The sequence below is a fragment of the Electrophorus electricus genome, chromosome 25, assembly GCF_013358815.1.
Source record: "Electrophorus electricus isolate fEleEle1 chromosome 25, fEleEle1.pri, whole genome shotgun sequence".
NCBI lineage: Eukaryota > Metazoa > Chordata > Actinopteri > Gymnotiformes > Gymnotidae > Electrophorus > Electrophorus electricus.
The window spans coordinates 1,655,001-1,671,771 of NC_049559.1; the positions used below are offsets into that span (position 1 = coordinate 1,655,001).

The 16,771-nt window shown below is 49.8% G+C and overlaps 1 protein-coding gene across 2 annotated transcripts in view; it reads right to left on the bottom strand.

The window, feature by feature from the left end:
* myo16 (myosin XVI) overlaps positions 1 to 16,771 on the bottom strand; it is a 110,453-nt gene that overhangs the window by 89,010 nt on the left and 4,672 nt on the right. Inside the window, exon 1 of one of the 2 annotated variants that reach the window (XM_035522963.1) lies at positions 11,465 to 11,542. The exons of the other annotated variant lie outside the window; for it this stretch is intronic. The gene's annotated coding sequence lies outside the window, so the exon portion shown is untranslated. Of the gene's footprint in view, positions 1 to 11,464; positions 11,543 to 16,771 lie in introns of those variants that run through there. 2 annotated transcript variants of the gene reach the window in all.

A 16,771-nucleotide genomic window follows, 5' to 3' on the forward strand; every position in this document is an offset into this window, starting at 1 on the left:
AAGAGGGAGAGAGAGAGAGAGAGAGGCTTGGTGAGTGTATGAGAGAGAGAGAGAGAGAGAGAGAGAGAGAGAGAGAGAGAGAGAGAGGCTTGGTGAGTGTATGAGAGAGAGAAAGAGGGAGAGAGAGATAGAGAGAGAGAGAGAGAGAGAGAGGGGGGCTTGGTGAGTGTATGAGAGAGAGAGAGAGAGAGAGAGAGAGAGAGAGAGGCTTGGTGAGTGTATGAGAGAGAGAGAGAGAGAGAGGGGCTTGGTGAGTGTATGAGAGAGAGAGAGAGAGAGAGAGAGAGAGAGAGAAAGAGAGGCTTGGTGAGTATGAGAGAGAGAGAGAGAGAGGCTTGGTGAGTGTATGAGAGAGAGAGAGAGAGAGAGAGAGAAAGAGAGGCTTGGTGAGTATGAGAGAGAGAGAGAGAGAGAGGGGCTTGGTGAGTGTATGAGAGAGAGAGAGAGAGAGAGAGAGAGAGAGAGAGAGAGAGAGAGAGAGAGAGGCTTGGTGACTGTATGAGAGAGAGAGAGAGAGGGGCTTGGTGAGTGTATGAGAGAGAGAGAGAGAGAGAGAGAGAGAGAGAGAGAGAGAGAGAGAGAGGCTTGGTGAGTGTATGAGAGAGAGAGAGAGAGAGAGAGAGAGAGAGAGGCTTGGTGGGTGTATGAGAGGGGGGGTGGGGGCTTGGTGCACCACTGCAGTGCGGGTCCTAGTCTCTCACAGGCTTTTACTCTGTGACAAACGCTTTCAACTGGCTGCAGACAAGCCAATAATCAACAGAGCTCACAAAGACTCACAGAGCTTACAGTGACTCACAAAGCTTACAGTGAGTCATAGAGCTCAGAGACTCACAGTGACTCTGATACTCACATAGCTCACAGTGACTCACAGAGCTTACAGTGACTCATAGAGCTCACAGTGACTCACAGAGCTTACAGTGACTCAGAGCTCGGAGACTCACAGTGACTCAGAGACTCACAGAGCTCACAGTGACTCACAGAGCTTACAGTGACTCACAGAGCTCACAAAGACTCACAGAGCTTACAGTGAGTCATAGAGCTCAGAGACTCACAGTGACTCAGAGACTCACAGAGCTCACAGTGACTCACAGAGCTCAGAGTGTCACAGAGACTCTCATTTCTCTAAGAGTCGATCGCCCTCTACTTTGGGAAATGAGAGCTTACTCGTGTGGCATTGTTCAGGCTGTGAAGCTACATGCAAAATTTAGCTTTCTAGGTGCACTAGAATGTGCACTTTTTTGGTAATCTGCTGGAGTAGTACTGCCAGACCTGGACCCTGGACCTGCTGGAGCAGTACTGGACCCTAGCAGTGAACCTGATAAAGTCCAAAACCACCATTTTCCATAAAAGAGCCAGATCTCAGGGAAAAACGGTCACTTAGGACCGAAGATTAGTTCAACTGGAAACTTCAATCCAATAGTCAACGAAATTCTAATTACTATTACTCAAAATATTAAAAAAAGATTTATAAAAACTGACCTCCAACTCCTACCACTACACAGAATCCCTTCACACAGCCGGTCCCCTCACACTGCTGGTCCTGACACTGAGTTCATTAACACGCACTAACACTAACACACCAGGACCAGTCTGAAATACTAACAATCAGAACAAACCAAACTATAAGACTTCACAAACAAAACGACCGTGCAGACGACCTGATCACAGTGACGGATATTAAACACAGAACCATGGTGACAAAGTCCAGACTCGGTGAACACAGCCTGGCCTTCCAGACTGGCCCATAGAAGACATCACGGGTGTCCAGAGAGCAGAGACTCTGCCAGCAGTGCAACAAAGACACTGTAGAGACGCAGCGGCACTTTCTCACTCAATGTGAAACATTCGATCAAATTCATCAAATTTACAAACTTTGAGATGATCCACCCCAGCTTCAGGTGTCTGGGTAACGTTGACAAACTTTCTTACCTATTGGCAGAAAAGAAAGAATGCAGCACTTTAGCGGGGCGACACACACACACACTTACACACACACACACACACACACACACACTCTCACACACACACACACACACACACACACACACACACACACACACACACACACACACTTACACACACACACTCACACACAAACACACACACACTTACACACAAACACACACTTACACACACACAAACACACACACACACTTACACACACAAACACACACACACACACACACACTCACAGACACACACACACACACACACACTCACAGACACACACACACACACACTCACAGACACACACACACACTCACACACACACACACACACACACACACTCACAGACACACACACACACTCACACACACACACACACACACACACACACACTCACAGACACACACACACACTCACACACACACACACACACTTACACACTTACACACACACACTCACTTACACACTCACACACACACACTCACACACAAACACACACACACTTACACACACACACTCACACACACACACACACTTACACACACACACACTCACACACACACACACACTCACACTCACACACACACACACACTCACACACACACACACTTACACACACACACTCACACACAAACACACACACACTTACACACAAACACACACTTACACACACACAAACACACACACACACTTACACACACAAACACACACACACACACTTACACTCACAGACACACACACTTACACACACAAACACACACACACACACTTACACTCACAGACACACACACACACACACACTCACAGACACACACACACACACACACTTACACACTTACACACACACACTTACACACTTACACACACACACTCACACACACACACTCACACACACACACACACTTACACACACACACACACACACACACTCACACACACACACACACTCACACACACACACACACTCACACACACACACACACACACACACACACTCACACACACACACACACACTTACACACACACACTCACACACAAACACACACACACTTACACACAAACACACACTTACACACACACAAACACACACACACACTTACACACACAAACACACACACACACACTTACACTCACAGACACACACACACACACAAACACACACACACACACTTACACTCACAGACACACACACACACACACACTCACAGACACACACACACACACACTTACACACTTACACACACACACTTACACACTTACACACACACACACTCACACACAAACACACACACACACACTTACACACACACACACACACTCACAGACACACTTACACTCACACACACACTCACAGACACACTCACAGACACACTCACACACTCACACACTCACACACACACACTATTGGCATGTTTATAAACACCTTTATGTGTTAATCAAATTATTTATTTCTTCCCTCATTATTATTTATATTCCTCTTTTCACTTCTTTAACTTCATCTTGACAGCTTCCTTTTTTTCATACCAATTCCAGGTCTTTGTTGAAGTTAATTATTATAACAGAATTCTTAATTTTCTAGGTTAAAGTTCAATTAATTGAAAAGGTTAATTAATTTCCTTAATTTAAAAGGTTAAAAAGAGAGCAGAGAGGGAGGGAGGGAGAGAGAGAGAGAGAGGGAGGGATGGAGAGAGACTCAGGAATGAAGGCTTCATCCATATCCAGGTCACGGTCTTAATTAACTCTTTCCTTCTGCATCCTTCAACTTCTTATATGTAAACAGTCCACTGTGGGAATAACCACAGCACTGCCCTGCCTGAACCCACACACCCTGGTCCTGCACGCTCAGAACCCACACACCCTGGTCCCGCACGCTCAGAACCCACACACCCTGGTCCCGCACGCTCAGAACCCACACACCCTGGTCCCGCACGCTCAGAAGCCATGAGAGCACCCAGCCCTCATCTTCTACGGTCACAGAGCCCATGGACAGACACATCCACCCAACACACCCAGAACAGACACATCCCACCCCACACAACACCCACCCAACAAATACCCTCAACAGAGCTGAGACAGAGGAGGAATGCAGGGGAACGACAGATGGAGGGAGGGAGAGAGAGAGAGAGAGAGTGAGTGTGTGTGTGAGAGAGAGAGAGAGAGTGAGAGAGAGAGAGATATCGATGTAAGGATGAGAGGCTGAAAGCAAAAGGACCCAGGGGCGCACAACACAAACCCCAGCCTCAATAACATCAGGAACAAACCCCACCCTCAATAACAACTGGATCAAACCCCACCCTCAATAACAACTGGATCAAACCCCACCCTCAATAACAACTGGATCAAACCCCACCCTCAATAACATCAGGATCAAACCCCACCCTCAATAACATCAGGATCAAACCCCACCCTCAGTGACGGCAGGATCAAACCCCACCCTCATCAGGATCAAACCCCACCCTCAATAACATCAGGATCAAACCCTGCGTGGCAGAGTGGAAATGAAGAGCAACTGGAAATGGTAATGGATGAAAAGGAGTCGAGCAGGAGGCGGAGCCCACTAGAGGGATGGATGAGCAGGAGGCGAGCCCACTGGAGGGATGGATGAGCAGGAGGCGGAGCCCACTGGAGGGATGGATGAGCAGGAGGCGGAGCCCACTGGAGGGATGGATGAGCAGGAGGCGGAGCCCACTGGAGGGATGGATGAGCAGGAGGTGGAGCCCACTGGAGGGATGGATGAGCAGGAGGCGGAGCCCATTGGAGGGATGGATGAGCAGGAGGCGGAGCCCACTGGAGGAATGGATGAGCAGGAGGCGGAGCCCACTGGAGGAATGGATGAGCAGGAGGCGGAGCCCACTGGAGGGATGGATGAGCAGGAGGTGGAGCCCACTGGAGCGATGGATGAGCAGGAGGTGGAGCCCACTGGAGGGATGGATGAGCAGGAGGTGGAGCCCACTGGAGGATGAGCAGGAGGTGGAGGAGGTGGAGCCCACTGGAGGGATGGATGAGCAGGAAGTGGAGCCCACTGGAGGGATGGATGAGCAGGAGGTGGAGCCCACTGGAGGGATGGATGAGCAGGAGGTGGAGCCCACTGGAGGATGAGCAGGAGGTGGAGAAGGTGGAGCCCACTGGAGGGATGGATGAGCAGGAGGTGGAGCCCACTGGAGGGATGGATGAGCAGGAGGTGGAGCCCACTGGAGGATGAGCAGGAGGTGGAGGAGGTGGAGCCCACTGGAGGGATGGATGAGCAGGAAGTGGAGCCCACTGGAGGGATGGATGAACAGGAGGTGGAGCCCACTGGAGGGATGGATGAGCAGGAGGTGAAGCCCAGTGAAAGGACGTGTTCCTGCGTTTGCACGTGTTCCTTGCAGGTGGTTACGCCTCACTCGTTACCTGGCTAGTTCCCACACCACTGTAGGGGACTAAGCATCCTTACACCAGCCTCTACTCCACACACACACAGTCTGGAGAGTCTGACCCAGACGGTCAGTACATGGACCTACTGTGCTTATGTGACAAACACCACACCACAAAAAGCAAAATCGTGACGTCATCTCGCCCAATGCAAATCTCCTCTCAGCTTTCAAGAAAACACAAGACAGAGGTATGTGCAGAGAGAGCAGGCAAGCTCTTCTGAGACGCACGCAGAGAAAGCGTTTGAGTTAAATGTCACAGCTCAGAGAATGCAAGTTGGGTGGGGTGGGGGAGGGGCGCATTTTCAGATGACGTGAGCTGGTGAGCGTCTGTGTGCGCGCTAAGGTGTGTGTGTACGTGTGCCGACTGTCAGACCCAGGAAATCCCTGTAAAGTGTAGCGGTGTCTGATTACATGAGCTCTGCTGGTGGACGTAGAGGTCAGAGTAACCATTAATACCAGTATCAGGCCTCCGGAACGGGCCGGAGGAACCGAGGAGCACCCCATCATTCTCTAACGTCCGCTCAGACTCAGAAACCACAGCCGGAGTGTCCGTGGGGTCAGCAGGATTGGACTCCCCATCAGAGGAAGAACAGCACAGATGGTCCTCTACATATAAATCAAAGTGTTCACAGAGACAAGCATACTGGTGTTTTACACTCTATGTCCAGTATGGGTTAGTGTGTGTGTGTGTGTGTGTGTGTGTGTGTGTGTGTGTGTGTGTGTACTTGTGCATGCAGCCCATGTGAGTGTATGCATGCATGTGCATGTGTGTATTTGTGTATTTAAGTGTGTGCATGCATGTGCATGTATGTGTGTGTGTGTACCTGTGTGTGCATGTATGTGTGTGTGTGTACCTGTGTGTGCACGCGTGTGCATGTATGTGTGTGTGTACCTGTGTGTGCACGCGTGTGCATGTATGTGTGTGTGTGTGTATTTGTGTATTTAAGTGTGTGCATGCATGTGCATGTATGTGTGTGTGTGTGTGTACCTGTGTGTGCATGTATGTGTGTGTGTGTACCTGTGTGTGCACGCGTGTGCATGTATGTGTGTATTTGTGTATTTAAGTGTGTGCACGCGTGTGCATGTATGTGTGTGTACCTGTGTGTGCACGCGTGTGCATGTATGTGTGTGTGTGTGTGTGTATTTGTGTATTTAAGTGTGTGCATGCATGTGCATGTATGTGTGTGTGTGTGTACCTGTGTGTGCATGCATGTGCATGTATGTGTGTGTGTGTACCTGTGTGTGCACGCGTGTGCATGTATGTGTGTATTTGTGTATTTAAGTGTGTGCACGCGTGTGCATGTATGTGTGTGTACCTGTGTGTGCACGCGTGTGTATGTATGTGTGTATTTGTGTATTTAAGTGTGTGCACGCGTGTGCATGTATGTGTGTGTACCTGTGTGTGCACGCGTGTGCATGTATGTGTGTGTGTGTGTGTATTTGTGTATTTAAGTGTGTGCATGCATGTGCATGTATGTGTGTGTGTGTACCTGTGTGTGCACGCGTGTGCATGTATGTGTGTGTGTGTACCTGTGTGTGCACGCGTGTGCATGTATGTGTGTATTTGTGTATTTAAGTGTGTGCACGCGTGTGCATGTATGTGTGTGTACCTGTGTGTGCACGCGTGTGCATGTATGTGTGTATTTGTGTATTTAAGTGTGTGCACGCGTGTGCATGTATGTGTGTGTGTGTGTACCTGTGTGTGCACGCGTGTGCATGTATGTGTGTGTGTGTGTGTATTTGTGTATTTAAGTGTGTGCATGCATGTGCATGTATGTGTGTGTGTGTACCTGTGTGTGCACGCGTGTGCATGTATGTGTGTATTTGTGTATTTAAGTGTGTGCACGCGTGTGCATGTATGTGTGTGTACCTGTGTGTGCACGCGTGTGCATGTATGTGTGTGTGCGTGATCATGAAGTGCCACAGTCACGGCTGTCCTGTGCTCCCCTGCATATGACAGCCGAGTGGTGCGCGTCTTCGGGTGAGTGCTAGAAATAGCTCTGCCCCTCCTCTTCCTCAACAGGGTCCGCACCCGCACGCCCGAGGATGCCACTGCCGTTAATTAGACCAGCAGGAGGAGCGCATCCTGCGGCCGACAGCACCTCCCTTCCTCCTGCTCGGACGCAGGAGTCCCGACAGGAGATGCCCTGATCTAGGACGCGGACTAAACGCAGCACGGGGGCTCGGCTCATTGTTCATTATTCAGGCGTCGTGTTCTTTTTACACAAATAAATATTTCCACGCCATATTTGAATGCTGAATGTCGTTAGCATAATTAGTGGGTTCGTTTTCCTAACCAGTAGACAGGTAAATGAAAATCTCACACAAATTGATTTCAAATAGGCAAGATGTGAGTGAATGATTGGCTAGAGACACTTTACATATGTATGGGTTTATGTACTCTGTCCTGGTGTCCATGCACACAATACATTTGTAATTACAGTGATAAAATTTTAATATCCTGCAAAAGCTAAAAAAAAAAACCTCCCAGTGGGTGAATGATTATAGTCAGAGAGGGATCATTAAAAAGCTAATAAACACACACACACACACACACACACACACACACACACACACACACACTTTGACTCGGTCTCAAGTAAAGCTTAAGCGTCATAGATCCCATTTAAGATCCATTTCATCATCTGGCAAATCACAAGAGCTGAAAACTTTTCTGCTACTGCCACCTGCTCACTTCTAAACACCAGCAGGGCAACAGAGGAGAGAGACATTTCTGTGATTATTTGGGTCTCTTTAGATGAGGGTGTCGCAGGTTCAGGTCACGCTCAGCGGTCTTTCTTCTCCCGTTAGGACCTCCAACACCTTCTCTTAGATTTACACTCGCGTGGCCACACAAGGACGTTCACGTCTGCACACTCAACCGCTCACACAAAGTACAGGACGACTGAAAAGATCGTGATTAATACAGGCCATTAACTGACATAGCCAGAGGGATATGAGAGCGAGAGAGAGTGAAAGGGGGGGGGGAGAGAGAGAGAGAGAGAGAGAGAGAGAGTGAGTGAAAGGGGGAGAGGGAAGGAGAGCGAGAGAGAGAGAGAGCGAGAGAGATTTAGAATCCTCATTTGTCCCACTGTATAACAGCACCATTTAGCATACATATTCTCATTCTCTCTCTCTCTCGCTCTCATTATCTCTCATTTTTTTCTCATTGTCTGTCTCATTCTCTCTCTCTCCCTCTCTCAGCAGTGAGGACAGAGCGGAGGGCAGGCAGGCAGGTGGGTTTTCACGGCCATTACCCACGATGCAGCAGTGCAGCGGAGCGCAGTCTTGCACATTCTCAGCCCCACAGTCCTGAGTTCAACTTTCTAGTCACCCTCACAGGCGACAGGCCTCCTCCTGTTCCTCCCCCGCGTGAGGAGTGTGGAGACAGCGATGGTAACTGACGAGAGCCAGCCTGACGGCTGTTCCCAACACACTCGCCCCCCCACCCCAATCACTCAGCTGGGTAAAAGCCTCTCATGACATGTGGCCAAGCAGAGGGGTGTGGGGCAGGTACATCTATCTAGAACAGGATTCCTTCTAATTCCGGGAGAGGAGCCAGGTATGGGGTCCAGATGTCCAGTCCAAAGTTGGAGCGCCGTCCAAACACACACACACACACACACACACACACACACACACACACACACACACACACACACACAACTGGGTTTGCCCTCCCAAGGGTCTGGGAGGCACTCTCTCTCTCTCTCTCTCTCTCTCTCTCTCCTCCATGAGAAAGCACACGGGAACTGTGTGGTGTGAGTTTCTCCCCAGAGACAGAGAGAGAGAGAGAGAGAGACCACAGACATGTGTACCAGATGATCTGAATACCACACACACCCACACCACACATGCACACACATACGCACATTTGCTCAGTCCTCTGTGTTGTAAACAAAATTATCATGTTGCCAAGCAACCCCATCCTTTGGAGGAACACTTTTATAATAGAGTGTAATATAACAGGAGAGAGAGAGAGAGAGAGAGAGAGAGAGAGAGAGAGAGAGAGAGAGAGAAAGAGAGAGAGAGAGAGAGAGAGAGAAAGAGAGAGAGAGAGAAGGTGACAGGACAGGACAGTGTAAATTATATATACCTAAACTGTACTTTTCAGCAAAATCCTGAAGGGGGCAGTGTCTTCACATTAAGACAATTGTTTTAGAGTCAAGCTCTTACACGCTTACAATTTAGAATCGGTTCTGCTACATTTACCTGACACTTTTATCCAAAGTGACTTACAATTATGACTGAACACAACTTGAGTAATTGAGGGTCTTGCTCAGGGGCCCAACAGTGGCAGCTTGGCAGTGATGGGGCTTGAAATGGCAACCTTCTGATTACAAGTCAAGCTCCCTAACCACTGAGCCACCACTGCTATGTAGCAAACCCAAATATTTCACACATGATCAAGACACTGGTATTTTCACTACTCTGCCTCATTGACCCAGGCAGTTAAACTCTTACAAGTCCAAGAAGGCAGAAAGATGCAAGTATCCATGATGTATGTAAGCAGGAACAGTGTTAGCCCAGCTCATGTGGGAGTGCCCCACTCCGGGAGCGTTTTCTGACCCATGCCGCCTTTGCACACAGACCGTATAGATTCAAATGAAACAGCTAAACGAGTCCGCATGCATAATGAGCAGAATTAATAATTGATTGTGGTGAAGTGCTCATATGCAGAGATTCAGCTGAAAGTGCTCCCAAAATGCAGGGGAAAACATCCATAATCACTCATGCACACACACACACACACACACACACACACACACACACACACACACACACACACACACACACACACACACACTGTATTTACACATACAAGCATGTGCTCTGTGTAGAGACATGTATACTCAAAATTAAATTTTATTGAAATACTTGATATACATCTTGATATAAATTTTATTTCCCTGTGTACTCCGTACTGTTCTCCTCGCAGAAGCCAGACTCTAATCGGAGTAAATGAAGCATTTTGATTGGCTTGTCTGTGACCCCACACGTTCTCTAAGGGTCACTGTTGGGAAGGTCACCAGGTTTCATTCCCATTAATCACACAGTGCAGACATGGTGGGTAGATTCTTCACTCTAGTGGCTGGGAAACACCCACTGCGAGCTTTCCCACTGAACACTGGGAGCAGAGGAGACCACTGTATGGACCATCCTCAGATGACACACACACACACACACACACACACACACACACACACACACAGCGACAACACGAGACATTAACACACCTTATGCTATTTTCTCATGAACATGGATGGAACGAATATTTTCGTGCTCTATTCACACTCACACCTGACTGGATATCTGTTTATATCCATGTGCATGTGCATACACATTTACTCACATGCACTCACACACACACATACACACACACAGATAATATCCTATTCGTGCATACAAACAGCCATGTGATCACCAGTAAGAGGGGTTAGGACCAGAGAGCCTGTACCAGTCTCCATGCACAGACAGCAGCCAGCTCTGTTCATCAGCTCACGTCAAACGCCTCCGACACAACGCTACGAGAATGACGGGAGGAATTGAGAGCGGACGTGCGCCTCCACGCACGTTAGAGGCTAAAACAGTGCAAGGACGTTCAGCACGTCTACACAGACTCACGCCATACGCCGTGCATTCATGGACAAATCAACTTCCCAGTGCACATCTGACTTGCACTGGCAACCACGCGCTTGGACACAGCCATGCGAACACACGCGCGCGCGCACACCATCTTTCATTCTCTCGTCACGCACTCCTTTTCTTTTCTGCACACTCAATCTCTCCTCTCCTCGCGCGAGAACAACATGACAAGCTCGCGGTTCCTCAGGAACCGTGACCAGAAACAGCGAAGCCGCGTCCACAGATCTGCCCAAGACACAACGCAGAGGAAGAAGAAAGACAGCGTCCATACCGGAGATCCAGTCCACAGAGAGGGAGGTGTCAGGAAAGGACAGGGAGTAAGAAAAAGAGAGGAGAGAGCGAGCGAGCGAGCGAGCGAGCAAGCGCACGAGCGCGAGCGTGCACGCGCGACGAAAGGAGCCGTGTGTCTGCGTATGCCCCCGCCTCGCTCCGCCAAATCAATTTCACACTCTCTCACCTCCCAGCTGCTATGATGTCACTCATTCATCTGTTTGCCATTGCCATGGAAACCAGGAGCGGCGTGGTTTGGTTTAGCTGTCTGGGCAAACCCCACACTCCTCCCTTGGAATCTCTGTCCCACCCTCTCAGCCTGGACACACACACACACACACACACACACACACACTCCTCACTAGGCGGGTATGGGGTGTGTGGCTACACCGCTCTGCAACAGCGATTTGTAAAACATAGATCTCACACCATCGACAGAGAGACAAACCCACCAAGTCAGGCTGCAAGACTGTGTGTGTGTGTTCTACGCTCTCTCATCCACTCACCAACACACTCTCTTCATGTTTTGCGTTCTGTGTACTGGGTGCTTGTTCGCAGGTTCTCTCTTCTTCACTCTGCACCTAACTGTACTCCACACGTTATTAATCCCACGAGGATTTGGACGTTTAAATGTGACGAACCTAAGCAATACATGATGAAACCAATTTGCAAGATTGTTTAATCCACTGCTGCTAATGCAAGATAGATTTTTGAGAGTTATAATAAGAACCATAAGATTTGGTGTTTTCGTGCATACAGCTATGTCTGTCTGAGTAAACAATGTGGTCTTTTCCTACACACATGCACGTGCGCACACACACGCCTACGTGCCCTTACACACACATGTGCACAGATACACACGCACGCTCGTACGCGTGCACACACACACTCCTCCTCCACCCCCCTCCCCCCGAACAGTTAATGTCTGTCTCATCACCTTGCTTTCTGTGATCAGTCCTGACCTTGAAGGGGGCCGATGCACTCGTACAGAGGCGACCCCTGATATCCAAACACGCCCCCTGTTGTCGTTCTCCACTGTTGAATATCCCCCCCGAGCTCTTTGCAGTACACACCTCTCTTCACATACGGTCTGCATGTAGGAGTCTCTGAAATAAGCAAACCACACGATTCAGACGTATCGTTTATGTAACTGAAGCTTCGTGTTTGACGCCTCGAACCTCAGACACCCGGCACAGCTGTGTTTGTGTACCAGCAGGGGGCACCATGCTGCTGTGTCATTACACCGTCTGCTCCTACCTCGGAAAGCAGCGTGGCGAAACCCATCTTCAGAGGGACCGTTCCGTTCGAGGGGATCTCAGTCCTGTTATCAGCTCACCTGCGCTTAGCCCCGCCCCCAGATCCTTACTGCTGCTCTGTCATAGAAGGAGGCGGGGCTGAAACGTCTCATTTAGTCCCTACTTCCTTCCTCCACGTGGGGACTTCCTGTGCTGTGATTGTGGTGTCCTCTCTAGAGGACAGTGTCTCCCTGCTTGTCCAGACCCCACTCTTTCGTTCTCGCTTATTAATCGGTCCGTTCACAGAGGTACACCGTGCATCGGATCAATACGTCCACTGGGTTTTAATCAGAGGAGTGGTGATGTGTGGTGTCACTGTACATAATGCCATTACAAAGTTAGAAAGAATAGTGACGTATCAGAGAAAGGTGAGGAGAAGAGATATGAACACCGTGCATGGTCACGGTCTCTCTCTCTCCTCCATCGCCATCTGTGAACGAGTCTCAAGTCTTCATTGACTTAAAAAGAGAACAAAAACTAATTACCAGGAAGACTTTACAACAGTCCTACATGCCACAGGGAATGTGAGACTAGGAGATAGGAGATAGGAAAGGGTGAGGCTGTTACACACACACACACACACACACACACACACACACACACACACACACACACACACACACACAGAGTTGGAAGCACTCAGCTGCATCTTGAAAAGAAATTCCCTTCCAAACATTGTGTGTGTGAAAGTCCAGGTTGGCAGTTTCAGTGAAGGGGAACTTTGTACAAGAGAAACGAATACGATTAAATGGAGTGAACAGTGCTGATGGGAAGGCACAATGTCAGAGTGTGTGGGGCATCTCCCAGTGTTTACATACCACACCAAACACCTCAGTCTCAGAGTGTGTGGGGCATCTCCCAGTGTTTACATACCACACCAAACACCTCAGTCTCAGAGTGTGTGGGGCATCTCCCAGTGTTTACATACCACACCAAACACCTCAGTCTCAGAGTGTGTGGGGCATCTCCCAGTGTTTACATACCACACCAAACACCTCAGTCTCAGAGTGTGTGGGGCATCTCCCAGTGTTTACATACCACACCAAACACCTCAGTCTCAGAGTGTGTGGGGCATCTCCCAGTGTTTACATACCACACCAAACACCTCAGTCTCAGAGTGTGTGGGGCATCTCCCAGTGTTTACATACCGCACCAAACACCTCAGTCTCAGAGTGTGTGGGGCATCTCCCAGTGTTTATATACCGCACCAAACATCTCAGTCTCAGAGTGTGTGGGGCATCTCCCACTGTTTACATACCGCACCAAACATCTCAGTCTCAGAGTGTGTGGGGCATCTCCCAGTGTTTACATACCGCACCAAACACCTCAGTCTCAGAGTGTGTGGGGCATCTCCCAGTGTTTACATACCACACCAAACATCTCAGTCTCAGAGTGTGTGGGGCATCTCCCAGTGTTTACATACCACACCAAACATCTCAGTCTCAGAGTGTGTGGGGCATCTCCCAGTGTTTACATACAGCACCAAACACCTCAGTCTCAGAGTGTGTGGGGCATCTCCCAGTGTTTACATACCACACCAAACATCTCAGTCTCAGAGTGTGTGGGGCATCTCCCAATGTTTACATACAGCACCAAACATCTCAGTCTCAGTGTGTGGAGCATCTCCCATTGTTTACATACAACACCAAACATCTCATATCTGTCAAACTCCCATCATCCTCCTCATGATGCTGATGTTGATCAGTGATGAGCATCTTCACAATATTATTATAAAGAATTGTTATGCCATTCAGCCACTAAAATCTCTGATTTCATACATTTTAAGTAAGATATGCATACACTACATTTTTAAGTAAGACATAATTACGTTATATTTTTCATAAGGCAAAGCTGCCTTTCTGCTGTCTGGGTAGGCAGAGAGGCGGGTGCAGATCTCAGTAAAAGGTGTGAAAACAAACAAACAAACAAAAAATCTCCACAACTGAGAAAAGCAGCGTGCAGCCTCCAGCACGTTCGCATCTCAGCCGAAAAGTAGGTCACGTTCTCCAAGCAGCTCCGCTCCGCTTGGAACAACATCATGCATCAGAGCAAGCGGCGCCGCTGCTTCTGGAGCAGCTGCCAAACGCCAGCGCGAGCCGCGCGGGTTTCCGCGTGGCACCGGTGCCCAGGGACGCATCCACCGTAGGCGCTGCCCACTCGCCCGTCTACACGGACCCCTCCCACGCAGGATGGGAGGGGCACGTGGGTGTCCGTACGGTTGCTGTTCTCGTCGCCTAACCAGAACACGAAGGGCTGGGCGACAAACCGAAGCGCAGCACGCCGTGCCGGGCGGAGAGAGAGCGCCCGGAGCCGCTCCTCTCGTCCCAGGAACGTCGCGATGCTCCGGCCGAGGAGATGGGTGCCTTCTACACCTTCTACGTCAGCTCCCACACAGTGGCCTTGCCAGTGCCAATGCCAATCCTCTCGAACGGATTTCTGAAAATTGCGGATGGGCAAACACAGAGATTATTTTCCAAACGCCACGATCCTCACACGACCTCACTGTTTGGAATTTCAGTGGTCGGCTAGTAGCTGTTAAAGAACATCAAATTCCATTTAAAACGGCGAAGCAGAGACCGTGTGACCGGGAATGGCTAAGAGATTTTTACAAACGTTTATTACACAGGTTCAAACTCGTCTGATTCCAAATACACAAACGCCATCAGTCTGTCACGTGTCTGGCAACTGCAGTGCAGGGTCTGGGGATCTCTCATTCGTGATCACTTACTCCCTCTGGGACTGTAATGAGCAGATGAATTTGTTAAGCAGACTGACTGGACAGCCTTTGGTAAGCTTTTAACACGCCAATATGATTCTCTGTTGTGCCAGCCCGGGGACATCCTGCCAGTGTCGTAATCAGAACCGAACCTGTTCCCTTCTGATCCCAGATCAGCCCCTTCTTGTTCTGTGGCCCCACCCCCTGTCGCATCCTCCTGTGCATGCCAGGGTTTGCCTATTGGTCGAGCCCCATGTCACGGGGCACTGACTGCTTTAGCCTGCTGCGAGACTTTGGCGTATGCACAGGTGTCTTCGGTGACTCGTGCGTGCTCGTGGTTCACTCGCGCTGACTGTGTGAAGGATCCGTCATGCCCATCACGGTGTTGCCGCTGGACCAGTAACGTAACGCGTTCCGGATCGCCAAAGCTTGGTCGCAACGCGCACTTCTCGTAGTTTCCATACGCACATTCGCGCGTTTCCAGCCCAGTGAATGGCTGATGGCGTGTTCTGGGCTGCGCTGTGTTGTGTCTACCTCGTGTAGCACTCCACGTGGGCGTGTCTCACGTTTCCATACTCACACTTCCATTGTTTTAGTCGCTCTGTAGTGCCGACACACGTGGAGTTTTGTCTGAGTGTAAGTGGAAGGACTAAACTCATTACCAATCCCATGCTTCCGTAACCAGGGCAACCCTGGAGACTAAATATTCTTAGAGATGGTGCAAAGAAACCTCAACGCAGGTTTCATCAGAGCAGATCCCTGCTTCAGGGCAGCGTGAGGGAGAGGCAGAGAGCCACAGCAGCGTAGGCTGTGATCACGAAACACTCAGAGCAGCACACAGATACACCTCCAGCTTCTCTGCTCCTAGCAACCGCGTCCCACGGCACCGCGCGCGGGAGGGAACGTGAGTGAGACGGCACCTGACAGACACCAGTCCTGCTCCAGAGTGGTGAAGAGGCAGGGTTATGCTAATGAGAGGCTGCCAGAGTGGTGAAGAGGCAGGGTTATGCTAATGAGAGGCTGCCAGAGTGGTGAAGAGGCAGGGTTATGCTAATGAGAGGCTGCCTGAGTGGTGAGGAGGCAGGGTTATGCTAATGAGAGGCTGCCAGAGTGGTGAAGAAGCAGGGTTATGCTAATGAGAGGCTGCCAGAGTGCTGAAGAGGCAGGGTTATGCTCCTAGCTGCCTGAGTGGTGAAGAGGCAGGGTTATGCTAATGAGAGGCTGCCTGAGTGGTGAAGAGGCAGGGTTATGCTAATGAGAGGCTGCCTGAGTGGTGAAGAGGCAGGGTTATGCTAATGAGAGGCTGCCTGAGTGGTGAAGAGGCAGGGTTATGCTAATGAGAGGTCCTGCTCTCTCTCCCACTCTAGACGGGCAGTGTCGGTCCAAGCAGAACACACAATGAACAACCAAACCTCTGACCACACCCCCCCCCACACACACACACACACCCCCACCCACACACATCCTCTGGCCTCTCCTCAGT